Source organism: Cornus florida, unplaced genomic scaffold (assembly GCF_030987335.1).
Source record: "Cornus florida cultivar Cherokee Brave unplaced genomic scaffold, ASM3098733v1 CherokeeBrave_3.0.0_Hap2_Chr09, whole genome shotgun sequence".
Lineage (NCBI taxonomy): Eukaryota > Viridiplantae > Streptophyta > Magnoliopsida > Cornales > Cornaceae > Cornus > Cornus florida.
Window position 1 is genome coordinate 75,673,249 of NW_026775579.1, and position 14,372 is coordinate 75,687,620.

The following is a 14,372-nucleotide window of genomic DNA, read 5'->3' on the forward strand; positions in this document are numbered from 1 at the left end:
AATAATCTTTTTTCGAATCAGGATGAATTATAACTAGTCAACTAGGAATCAAGGTTTGTTGGGTGGGGATATGGATCCTTCAATAAAATTGGCCAATTTGTTTCTTTGATCAAATATGACTTTACTCCCAAACTCCAATCAATTTATTGGTTAATATAATAATTGTCATGCTCTTTCCGAGGCAGAAGAAGTTGTCTCTTCTAGCCGGTTTATTTATTTATTTTTGAGAAACAAACTAATTTTATTAATAAGGTACAAAACCAAACGATTACAAATAAAAATAGTAGATATATAATCCTATGGAAATCCCATACATACCAAACTAAACCAATTACCTCTCTTAGAGTACTCAACATAACAAAATAAGATAAATTACACTCACACTTTTTAGATTTATCTTTTAACAATAACACCGGTTGAGATTTAATAAAGTTAACAAAGATTCTTTCATTGGTCACATGTCACATCTGATATAATGAATTGACATTATTGTCCTTTTACTTGTTAGTTGTTGTGTTTGAATGATGAAATTATTTTTTAACAATTAGATATTATTTTATGGAAACAAACTAACCATCACAAACGCACACTAAAAGCATCTTCAGCAATCTGTTAAAATATTCTTGTGTAAAATATATACGGTCACGTATGATATGTAAATTTTTTTTATCTCTGTTAGTGTGTTAAGATACACTTCTACGTCATCAATGTATAAAATTGTTGTGTATGTATATTTTACACAACATTTTTACACAACCATATCAGTATATTTCAACCATACTTTCTCATACATTAAATAATCAACCCTATATTAAGTAAGTTTGTAAAAATTATGTAAGTCCTAAAATGACACATAGTTGGTTGTTATTGAGGGATATATTTTTACACAAAAAGTAATTTTTTTTTTTTTTTTTTTTTTTTGGTAAATCTATCATGACACATCAAATTTACACAAAAATGAAATATATATATATATATATACACACACAACTGTTGGAGATGCTCTAACAGCAGATGAACCTCTCTTCTTGCTTGAACCTCACTTCTTGCTGTCCATTTTGATCCCATATCTCTGTGTGACACCATAAGTACAACTTATAGAAAGAGAAAACAAATCGAACTTCTAGTATGTGAGAAAATCACAACCGAAAACACCACCCTCGCGTGCATCACCGCCTCTTCTCCGTGGTCCAATACTTCACCCTTTCCTTCAAACTTTTTCTCAATTTTTTTATTAACTAATCATCAATTCTTTTGTTGTTTGCCCTCTGGCGATGTCAATCAGTGGTGCCACCAACTTTGTCACAAACGATGGTCAAATTCTAGCCACACCCATTATTGCCGCTTGGCAAATTTTACCCTCGCATGGGGAAATCGTCGAAATTTGTGGTAAATGGAATCTACGCCAAGGATGAAAACGGCGGCAACGACCACCATAATCACTTCTTTTTTCTTTTCTTTTTTGTACCCGTTGTTGTGGAAAAAAAGGTGTGGAGATTCCGGAAACGTGGTTATTTAAGGTGGATGATTTTTTGCCAACGGTGTGTACGATTACGGGGTCTCTGAAACCGCTGAGAAATATGCAACCATCTAATCGTGGGAGCTTTAGTGGTGTTGATAGTATTCTCGGTGTTCGTGAAGTTATTAGATGAGAGATGAATGGACGCTTAAAAAGGTTTGAGAATCATTGAGAAGGTTAGAGAGAAGAGTATGTGTGTGAGATTAAATTAATGGGCATGTGGACTTTTGGGAATCTATCGCCAATATGTGGGCTATATTGATGGAGGGCAAAAAGTCTCTTTAGAGTTCTCATATTTTATAGGGATTTTTACATATAAATGTAATTATGGGCCTATATTTACAATATTATGTAGTCAAAGTCCTATAGTTTCTAAAAAATGAAGTTGACCAAATTAATGATGTGGACAAGAACTTTCACTGTTCACTATAGTTTGTTACCCAAAATAACCTTTTACTGTTTGCGCCAAATTACCATGCTACCCCCATTTCATTAATTCACCCAAACAAAGCCTATAATTTTTTTAGGGCAATTGTGTTCATGCCCAGCAAACCTTTCCTTTTCTCTCTCTAGAATCCACCCCATTTTCTCCCTCTTCCTCTGCACGATAACGATATATAACCCAGAAGAAGATCACAGATTCTTTTGAAAGAGTAAAACACAACATAGTTCACAGAATCTTGAAATCTCTAAACCCATTGAGGAAGGCGACCTCTCTCTCTTTCTCCATGAGTTCTGATTCTTTCTCTATCTTGGCCTCAAATAATAATAAGCCAACACCAATCAAAACCCACGAAGAAGAAGATCCACCAAATCAAACCGCAGCTCTTCTCTTCTTCAACACTGACACCTCCTCAACCCCCCTCCAAATCCACCACCACCGCTATCATCATCATCTCTCTCATTCTCACCACCTCCGTTGCTATCTCCGCCGCTGTCTCCTTCGTCTTCCTTTTCTTCTCCGACTAAATCTCAATCTCAATCTCAATCCCACCCCAATCAAACCTCTGGATCAATTGAAAATTTTGCTCGTCCTCTCACCAAACTCAACCACCCAGTTGTTCTCCTGATTTCATCAGATGGGTTTCAATTTGGGTACCAATTCAAGACCCCGACGCCCCACATTCATTGCCTGATTAATAACGGGACCGAAGCTCAAACGGGTTTGATTCTGGTGTTCCCAACCCAAACATTCAAAAACCATTACTCAATTGTAACTGGATTATACCCTGCTTTTCATGGAATCATCAACAACAATTTTGTTAATCCACACACTGGTGTGACCTTCATTATGAGCAATCACTAGCCCAACTGGTGGTTAGGTGAACCATTGTGGGAGATAGTGGTCAATCACTGTTTGAGCCAAATTGCCTTAAGGGCTTTGTTTGGGTGAATTAATGAAATGGGGGTAGCATGGTAATTTGGTTCAAACAGTGAAAGGTTATTTTGGACAAGAAACTATAGTAAATAGTAAAAGTTCATGTCCACATCATTAATTTGGTCAATTTCATTTTTTAGACACTATAGGACTTTGACTACACAATATTGTAAATATAGGTCCATAAGTACATTTATATGTAAAAATCCCTTTTATTCTCCACCTCTGTTTCGAAATAAATGTCGGCATTCTTTTTGGGACAAGCGGAGTAACTAAAATCAATTAAATATTTGAAGGCAATATCATTTTTTTTTCTTCATATTTTTAGTTTCTCACATAGGATAGCATTATTCAAAAAGAAACTAACTTGTATACGAGGATAAATGGATGTGAGTATAATTTACCTATAAATTAGAGCCCGTTTGGGATTGCTGTTAGATTGTTATAGTAAAGCTGATATAATACTCCTAATTTTAAAAGGATAGTCTCGGTATTTATTTATATGTTTTAATTGTATTTTTAATTATTTATTTGATTTCTTGGCTAATTGTTTACTTGTTTAATTGATTTAATTATTTATGTGTTAATTGAATTATTTGTTTAAATTAAATTATGTGCTAAAATTATTTGTATTCGATTTCTTTGAATAAAATAAATTGTATGTGATGATGTGTATTTGTTTAGGAATTTAATTATTTAATTTTTATTTTTTTTTATTTTTAAAGAATTTGAATATGGAAGGCAGTAGTGGATCAACTAATTGGGTCACATGGACTACTTGGATAGGAGGTTAAATGGGTACAGATAGTTACCCATTGATAGTTATATTTTTTTTAATTATACTTGGATTGGGAAAATGATCAGGGCTATCTTATTTGCCTATAAATATATTACTATAGGGTTGTAAAAGGGGCTGAAAAATAATCACGTAGTATATTTTAGAGAGAGAAAAAAGGAAGAAGAAGGAAGAGAAAAAGGAACAACGAGGTTAGAGTTTTTATCAAATCCATAAAGGCAAGTTTTAATTCTTCTCTTCTCCTTTGATTCATATCCTATACATGTTAGATTAATTCTAAGTTTTTTAAATAAATTAATTGTATCTGATTACATGAATTAATTTAGAAATTATAATTCATGTGTTTTAATAATGGGTTTTAAATTTTTACCTTTCTTCTGCCGAACTGGGTTCTTTATTGTTTGTGTGTTTTTTTAAAGCATGATTCAGTGTATTGCTGTATAAGTTAGAATCAAATTTTGGTAGTTGTTTTCATGCACGCCGAACGAGGAAGACTCCAAGAATGAAACAGTTTACATATATGTATAAAATTAGATGTTGTGTTTGTCTTTAGGCGCGCAGAACGAGAAAGGCTCCATGAAGAAAAAAATCTGTTTGTTACATGTATTGGTGAAATTAGAATTTTGGTTGCGTCATAATATATAAACACTGAACGAGGAAGGAAAAAAAGTCAAAGGCTGCATTAGTTTGTAAATTTTAGTTGAAATTTCATTTTTTGTTTTTTTCTTAAGACATACACGCCACACGAGGAAAAAAAAGTAACATACAACAAACTGATATGGTTAGGTGGTTAGAAATGAGTCTGGTATATAAAAAAAAAAAATTAGATATGCATTAAATATTTTAAACGTTAATCTGTTTAATGTTGGAATACTAAATTAATATTTGCTATTTTTTTTATTGATGCATCTGTATTAAATATTTATTTAATTTAAATAGATTCATTAAGAATTGGGTTGCATGATTTAAAATACTTATGCTAAGTTAATTAAATAGGGTTGGGTTAAATTATTTAAATCAATTATTCGGATTTAAATAAATTTAATCAGATTATGGAGGAGTACAATTAATGAAGACGCATGTTAATTTCTTTTGAGGTAAAATTAATTGCATGATTATTAGAATTGCTATTTTTGCTCAATTAAATGTAAGTGATGTATATATGATTATATCATGTTTATATGGATTATTAGTGTAGGGAAACGTGCAAGTTTTAAAAACTTTTCGAGGGATTTAAATTCATAAATCTTGATTCATTACATAGAGACGAGTTTTATGCAAAAATAAAACATGATGTATCATTCAATTAATGGATTGAATACTTACATCAAAAGGTCTGAGTAAACCTTTAAATCTTTCCTCTAAAGTGAATGTTCTCACTTATTGTAGATCCCTTAGCAAGATGAATTCTCCTTGGATCTCCATCTTCTTGGTAATTGTTTTGCCTTTAGGAATCACTCATAAGCCTCCATGAATGACCTTGGAAAACTAGGCTTGTGGGAGCCTCCATTAGATGAGAACATAAACCCTAATTTTCTAGAGAGAAAAAATTTATTCCTTTTTCCTTCTCATAAAAATCACCCCCTAAAATATACATAGACCATGTATATTTATAGGCAACATAAAAATAAAGAAAAGGAAACAACAAATCCTTCTCCATCTCTAATTCATATGTCTCAAATCTAATATGATTCCAATATCAAGTTGGGCTATGAGTGAGAATCCATTGGGCCTATTATTTTATTGGCTACAATGAATTAATAATTGGCCCGGTCCATGGACCGAATTCAATTAATTCATAAATTAATTTCTACTCCACTAAAAGAAATTAATTGAACTCCAATTAAATAATAAATAACCTCTAAGTCAATATTGCACTTTGACCCCTCTATGCATAATTAGTTATCGGATAAATATAGCCATCAATCCGACTACTTAATTAATATATTTATTTTGGTACTTTTGATTATTTCTGACTCGATCACAATAAAACATTTGTTTGACAAAAATAATAATTTAAATAAATAAATATATAATAAATCATTTTGTCTAAAAACACACGAAGGCCTTCGAATTTACTTTGTGATCAACCATAATCAATACAAAATAAATACAAGTAGCAATGATGCAAATATTGAAAATATAACCCTCTAACTATTAATTACATAACTACCCAAAGTGTCGGTCTAAGGATCCCGAAGAATCCGCCGAACAAATCAAAGTAATTATTAATTAATAAAAGAGTCTATACTTTTCTCATGCTTAAGAGTCAAATGCCATGACAGTGATAGGGAGTAATTGCATACGACGGCTCTCGCAATATATCTCAACCTAACGCGGATCCAGTTCAAGTCTTAATTAATTATGAGTCCATCCATAATTACCGACTATGAACAATTTACAATTACTATTTATATATCATGCATTGATTGTCATCACATACATATATATAAATATTTCTTGTAATTACATGGACACTATCAATTTCATAGTGAATCGAAACATAATACATTGAATTCACCAATTATATAAATCATAAATATTTCAGATATGTCAGGAACATATGTCACTACAATCCAGATAGGAATTTGCTATGCCAGGGCATATAAATCCCAACAATTAGATGTAGAGGTTGTTTGCTTATATGGATATGAAAACCTTTATGTGATTATATTGTGGATTAATGCACTATTATGGGATGTGGGGCATATAAGGGAATGGAATAACTAATAAAGTTAAGTCCTACTTATTTTCTTATCAGGTCAACGAAACAGTTGGATGACATATTATTAAAATAATATTTGGATAGTTTATTTTTGATGGTTGAATGTGACAGATTTTATAAATATAATTATGCTATGATATGAGCTTGAGTCTTGGGATCAGTGGTTAGGGTGCGTATATTGTCAGGGATGTGTAGCTAGATATAGTTTAGTTGTGTACTTGGTAGGTTTAAGTACTCATGCCCACTATATGTGCGTTTTGCATGTTGCCTACTATTCAGGTTGAGGCAACGCTATAGTCTAGTGAGGTTCCTTTAGTGTGTATATAGACTATTTAGTTATTGTTGAATTAACTAGAATATATACGTGTATCGGGTCTTTATTTAGGATGTAATAGAGTAGAACTTGTTTGTGAGTCTGACTCACCATTATTTTTCAGGTGTTCGTCAGTTCTAGTCTTAGAGATTATTCGTGCCGAGCAGAGACAGTCATTCACCCTTCCGACTTTACGTAGAATTCTTCTTCATGTTTTAGTTATTAGTTTTATTTCAATTCAGTTTTTTTCAGTTAGGATATTATTAGGCGTCCACGGTATGGATTCCCAAATTGTAGTTTAAATAATTACTGGTATCAGAGAATTGGAGGATTTTATTATGTGATTTTTAATTATTATTTATTTGAGGATTATTAAGTGAGGATTTATTATTTAGTTCCCTTCAGCTTATTATTTATTTATTTATTTATTATTCTTTTTGTATTCAATTGCTTGTTTAAATATTAATTGTTTGATATCCCTTGTATTCTGTGTTCGAACTTGATCACTCGTGGCTTTAGAATCGAGGGGAATCACAGTTAGTATCAGAGTTTTCTAGGTTCAAGTGTCTCTAGGGATCTATCATTTTAAGACTTTTGCGTAGCGCATTCTTTTGTTTAAAGCCTAAGTTTAGGAATCATTGTATTCCTTTACGGTCCGTTTTAATCGTATTGAAGTCTATCTTCTGTGTTAACAAAATGGTTAACGCTAGAAGAAGATTGGACAATCAGAGAAACAGGCAGCGAGCGGCACGTAGGCAGTTAGATTTCCTATGGTGTCAGCAAATTGAGGAAGAACAACAACTATCTAGGTTTTAGGAGGAAAAGCAGGAAGAAGATGGTCAGTTGCACATTGAGCAGGAGGAAGTACAGCAGAATCAGGATTCTCAAGATCAAGGTTACAATCAGGGTAGGGATCCAGAGTACCCTCCTCATATTAATGACCTCATTGCTCGGGCTATAGAAGCAGGTATAGCAGCTACACTTCGGAATCAGCCACAGGTTCAACAAGCACCTATACTAGCACTAGTGGTTCAGACTGATCCTTGGGAGAAGGTTATGAGTTCTTTCACAAAGGGGAGCCCACCTGAATTCTCTGGTTCTACCGATGCGAAAGTAGCTCATCAGTGGAAGAATGACATTGAGCGACATCTTCGCATGGTTAAATGCACAGAGGTTCAAAAGCAGATGCTTGCTACCTTCAAGCTTGTCGGAGATGCACTCCAGTGGTAGGAGTCAGTTACCACTGCGGAGGAGAGGACTTCATTGACATATGATCAGTTCAGTGCTCGCTTCGATAAGAAGTATTTTTCATATGCAGTCAGAACAGCTATGAAGATGGAGTTCCTTAATATTGAGTAGGGAAACATGACAGTGGCAGAGTATGAGTAGCAGTTCACGCGCTTATCTCTTTTTACTCTAGAGGAGATGGATACCGAGGAAAAGAAATGTGCTAGCTTCGTTAAAGGGCTTATGTGGTCTATTAAACGATCTATTATAGGTAGTTCAGCCTACACTACTTATGCTCAGGTGGTTGACGCTGCTCTACAGCAGTATCAGTTGACCGTAGACTTCAGATAGGCTAGGGGTGAGAAGCGAGGTGACAGAGACTCTGTTAATCAGTCAGGTGATCAAGGGAATGGCAATGGACACCGACCTAATAACAAGGGCAGATTCTAAGGACAACAGTCTTGGAAGAAGCACAAGGGTGGTGTAGATGCTCATAGAGATGGGGCACCTATTTAGAGGTAGCAGAATGGGAGACCACAGGTAGGACGGGATTAGCCACAGGCTAACCAACAGAGGAGGCCGTTTGGTACTTTCAGTGGTACTTGTTATACTTGTGGAGAACTTGGACACACTTCTAGGCAGTATCCTACAGTAGGATAGGGTTAGCATGTGCAACAGGGACAGAGGGCACCATTACCTTTACCCGCTCCACAGATTCCGCGCATTCAGGGACAAACCTTCCCAACTTTACCAGCATCACCGCAACCACAGGGACAGGCACCGCAGCAGTTACATTATGGCAGGGTGTATAACCCTAGGCCATAGGATGTTCAGGCGCCTCAGGCTGTTGAGCGTATGTTTCCTATTCATGGTATACATGGTCATGTTTTGTTTGATACGGATGCTACACATTCATTCATATCTAATTATTTTGTTGCATTATCTAGAATGACGACGCGAGTATGCGATAGACCTCATGGTATTTCTACACCTATAGGCGATACTGCCATCTTACATGAAAGTGATGGGCATGTGACACTAGATATTGGTAGACTTAGATTTCTAGCCAATCTATTAGTCCTGGACATGCACACTTATGACGTGATACTTTTAGATAGATTGGTTAACTCACTATCATGCCCAAGTTAACTGTTATGATAGGTCTATTATATTCGCCATACCTGGTCAGGACATGTACGTCGTCGCTATGCCACATTCTAACGGGGCTTCTAGCACCTATTTATTCTATGTGGAAGAGAAGACCGAGAAGGATATTACGGTATCACTGGATAGCATACCAATTGTACAGGAATTTTTAGATATTTTTCAAGAGATTCCAGGGTTGCCACCTAGTCGAGAGATAGACTTTGTAATTGACTTAGCTCCAGGCATTGCGCCTATTGCTAAGGCACCATACAGAATGGCACCAGTAGAGATGCGAGAGCTAGAGGATCAGATTCAGCAATTGCTCAGTCAGGGTTTTATTCGTAGGAATACTTCACCTTGGGGAGCACCAGTACTGTTTATGAAGAAGAAGGATGGTTCACTTCGCCTGTGTATAGACTACAAGGAGTTGAACAAGGTTACTATTCGTAACAAGTACCCATTACCCAGAATTGATGATCTTTTCGATCAATTGAAGGGAGCTACTTATTTCTCTAAAATTGATCTGCGTTCTGGATATCATCAACTTCAGGTTATGGAGCAAGATGTTCCTAGGACAACGTTTCTCACTAGATATTCTTATGAGTTTCGTGACATGCCTTTCGGATTGACTAAAGCACCAGCAATCTTCATGGATTTAATGAACAGAGTCTTCAGAGTTTACTTAGATCAATTTGTCATCGTATTCATTGATGATATTTGGATATATTCTAAGTTAGAGGACGATTATGCTAGACATCTTCGAACAGTGTTGCAGACGTTTCACGTTTCGCGAACATCAGTTATACGCTAAGTTTGAAAAGTGTGAATTTTGGCAGCGAGAAGTGAAGTTTCTGGGTCACATGGTGTCAAAGGAAGGGATAGCGGTAGATCCAGCCAAGGTCTTAGCAGTGATAGAGTGGGGACAACCTACCTGACCTACGGAGATTTGGAGTTTCCACGGATTGGCAGGATACTATCGTAGGTTCATTCAGGGGTTCTCGAAGATAGCGGAACCACTCACTTATTTGACTAAGAAGGGTGTACGGTTTGTATAGGATAAACACTGTCAAAAAGCTTTTGATGAGCTAAAGAGCAAGTTGACTTCTGCACCGGTTCTGTCTACGCCACAGAGCGAGATAGAGTAAATTGTCTACACAGATGCTTCTTTGTAAGGTCTTGGGTGTGTTTTGATGCAGGAGGAATGACCAATTTCGTATGGATCTCGTAAGCTTAAATCTCATGACCTTAATTATCCAACACACGATTTGGAGTTGGCAGCTGTGGTCTTTGCCTTATGTATTTGGAGGCATTATTTGTTGGGAGAGTCCTTCAGATTATTTAGTGATCACAAGAGTCTGCAGTATTTGTTCACTCAGCGGGAGCTGAATATGAGATTCTACCGATAGTTAGAGTTTGTGAAAGACAATCATTTCTCTATACAGTACCATCTAGGGAAAACGAATGTGGTGGTAGATGCGCTCAGTCGCCGACCTTATGCTAGCCAATCTACATTATTCACCACTGCGTGGGATGCTTTGAAGATAGTTGATGAGTTATCCGATACTTTTATGGATTGTATGGTAGTTACACTTTCGATCATTCACAAGGTACTGGAGGCACAACTCACAGATTAACAGTGCATTAATAAGGTTACAGAGATAGCTTCTAGGGAGGTTCCATTTTATCATGTAGGGACTGATAGAGGCTTGAGGTGCAAATGGCATTTAGTAGTACCTTCTGCTGATGATCTGAGGAAGGATGTGATGACTGAGACTCACCATTCTGAGTTTTTTGTTCATCTAGAAGGAGACAAGATGTATCAGGACATGAAATGGTAGTTTTGGTGGGCAGGTATAAAGAAGGACATTGTTATATTTGTCTTTAAGTGTAATACTTGCCAGATGGTCAAGATCGATCACCAAAGACCGCTAGGTTCACTACAATAACTACCTATACCGGAGTAGAAGTGGAAGAGTATTTCTATGGATTTTATGAAGGGATTGCCTAATTTGTTTAAGAATCACAATTCCATTTGGGTCATCATTGATAGGTTGACCAAATCAGCTCATTTCTTACCTATTCGCACTGATTACATTTCGGAACAGTTGGCGAGACTTTACATTACAGAGATTGTGAAGTTACATGGCATTCCGTTATCTATTATATCGGATAGGGATTCGAGCTTTGTATCAGGGTTTTGGAAGAGTTTTCAACAGGCTTTGGGTACAGAGTTGCATCTTAGCACTGCTTATCATCCTCAGACTGATGGACAGACCGAGAGGGTTAATCAGATAATAGAGGATATGCTTCGTTCTTGTGTCCTTGACTTTACCGGCCACTAGGAGAAGTATTTGCCACTTGTGGAGTTTGCATATAACAATAACTTTCAGAAGACTATTGGTATGGCACCGTTTGAGGCATTATACGGCCGACTATGTAGATCTTCTGTTTGTTGGATGGAGGTTGGCGAGAGCAAATTTTTGGGTCCTGAGTTCATTAAGGACACCTCTGAAAAGATCGCTCTTATTAGGAATTGTATGCGTACTACCCAGAGTAGGTAGAAGAGTTATGCAGATTGTCATACTCGTGCATTAGGGTTTCAGGTTGGAGATCAGGTTCTACTCAAAGTATCTCCTATGAAGGGAATAATGCGCTTTGGGAAGAAAGGGAAGTTGTCACCGCATTTTGTTGGTCCTTTTATGATTACGGATCGGATTGGAACTGTAGCTCATTGGTTAGCACTTCCGAACCACTTGCATCAAGTCCACAATGTTTTTCATGTTTCCATGTTGCGAAAATTTTTGCGAGATAAGGATCGTTATCAGCATATAAATGTGGATGAAATTGAGTTGCAACCAGATGCAACATATATGGAGCCACCGTGTCGCATTATAGATCGTAAGGATCATGTTCTTCGTAATAAAATCATATAGTTAGTACGTGTCCAGTAGAGTCACCATAATGAGGCTGAGTCTACTTGGGAACGAGAGGAGGTCATTCGCTCACAGTTTCCAGAAATAGTGGAAGAAGGTAAGGGCGAATTTCGAGGATGAAATTCCTTTTGTTAGGGGGAAAGAATGTACTACCCCTAATTTTAAAGGATAGTCTCGGTATTTATTTATATGTTTTAATTGCATTTTTAATTATTTATTTAATTTCCTGGTTAATTGTTTACTTGTTTACTTGTTTAATTGATTTAATTGTTTATGTGTTAATTGAATTATTTATTTAAATTAAATTATGTACTAAAATTATGTGTATTCGATTTCTTTGTTTAAATTAAAATGTATGTGATGATGTGTATTTGTTTAGGAATTTAATTATTTTATTTTTATTTTTATTTTTCATTTTTAAAGGAATTGGATTTGGAAGGTAGTAGTGAATCAACTAATTGGATCCCATGGACTACTTAGATATGAAGTTAAATGGGTACGGATAATTACCTGTGGATAGTTATATTTTTTTTAATTATACTTGGATTGAGAACATGATTAGGGTTATTTTATTTACCTATAAATATATAACTATAAGGTTATAAAAGGGGCTGAAAAATAGTCATGTAGTATATTTTAGAAAGAGAAAGAAGGAAGAAGAAGGAAGAGAAAGAGGAAGAAGGAGGTTAGGATATTTATTAAATCCATAAAAACAAGTTTTAATTCTTCTCTTCTCCTTTGATTCATACCCTATGCATGCTAGATTAATTCTAGATTCTTTAAATAAATTAATTGTATCCAATTACATGAATTAATTTAGAAATTACAGTTCATGTGTTTTAATATGTGTTTTAATAATGGGTTTTAAAATTTTTTCTTTCTTCTGCTGAACTGGGTTCTTTATTGTTTGTGTGTTTTTTTTTTTTTTAAAGCATGATTCAGTGTATTGTTGTATAAGTTAAAATTAGATTTTGATAGTTGTTTTCATGCACGCCGAACGAGGAAGACTCCAAGAATGAAACAGTTTGCGTATATGTATGAAATTAGATATTGTGTTTGTCTTTAGGCATGCTGAACGAGGAAGGCTCCATGAAGAAAAAAATCTATTTGTTGTATGTATTGGTGAAATTAGAATTTTGGTTGCGTCATAATATATACACACTGAACGAGGAAGGAAAAAAAAAGTCAAAGGCTGCATCAGTTTGTAAATTTTAATTGAAATTTCATTTATTTGTTTTTTTCTTAAGGCATACACGCTACACAAGGAAAAAAAAGTAACATACAACAAACTAATATGGTTAGGTGGTTAGGAATGAGTCCGGTATATAAAAAAAAATAGATATGCATTAAATATTTCAAACATTAATCTGTTTAATGTTGGAATATTAAATTAATATTTGTTATTATTATTTTTTTTATTAATGGATCTGTATTAAATATTTATTTAATTTAAATAGCTTCATTAAGAATTGGGTTGCATGATTTAAAGTACTCATGCTAAGTTAATTAAATAGGGTTGGGTTAAATTATTTAAATCAAATATTTGGATTTAAATAAATTTAATCAGATTGTAGTTGAGTACAATTAATTGAGAGGCGTGTTAATTTCTTTTGAGGTAAAATTAATTGCATGATTTTTAGAATTGTTATTTTTGCTCAATTAAATGTAAGTGATATATATATGATTATATCATGTTTGCGTGGATTATTAGATGTAGAGGTTGATTGCATCTTTATATGGATATGGAAACTTTTATGTGATTATATTGTGGATTAATGCACTATTATGGGATGGGAGGCATATAAGGGAATGGATTAACTAATAAAATTAAGTCCTACTTACTTTCCTGTCAGGTCAACGGAACAGTTGGATGACATATTACTAAAATAATATTTAGATAGTTTATTTTTGATGGTTGGATAAGATGGATTATATATATATATAATTATGCCATGATACGAGCTTGAGTCTCAAGATCAGTGGTTAGGGTGTGTATATTGCCAGGAATGTGTAACTATATATAGTGTAGTTGTATACCCTAATAGGTCTAGGTACTCATGCCCACTATATGTGCAATGGACTATTTAGTTATTGTTGAATTAACTAGGATATATACGTGTATCGGGTCTCTGTTTAGGACAGGGGCGGAGCCAGAATCTTGAGGTCGGGGGAGCCAAAATTATAACCAACATTACTTAGCTAGAACTTTTGAAAAAATAAAATATTACGTAGGCAAAAATATTTTACTATTTATTATATTTATATAAAAATATATCTATTTAAACTTTTGCCAATTTTTTAAATAAAAAAAAATAGTTATTTAAATAAGCTTTTT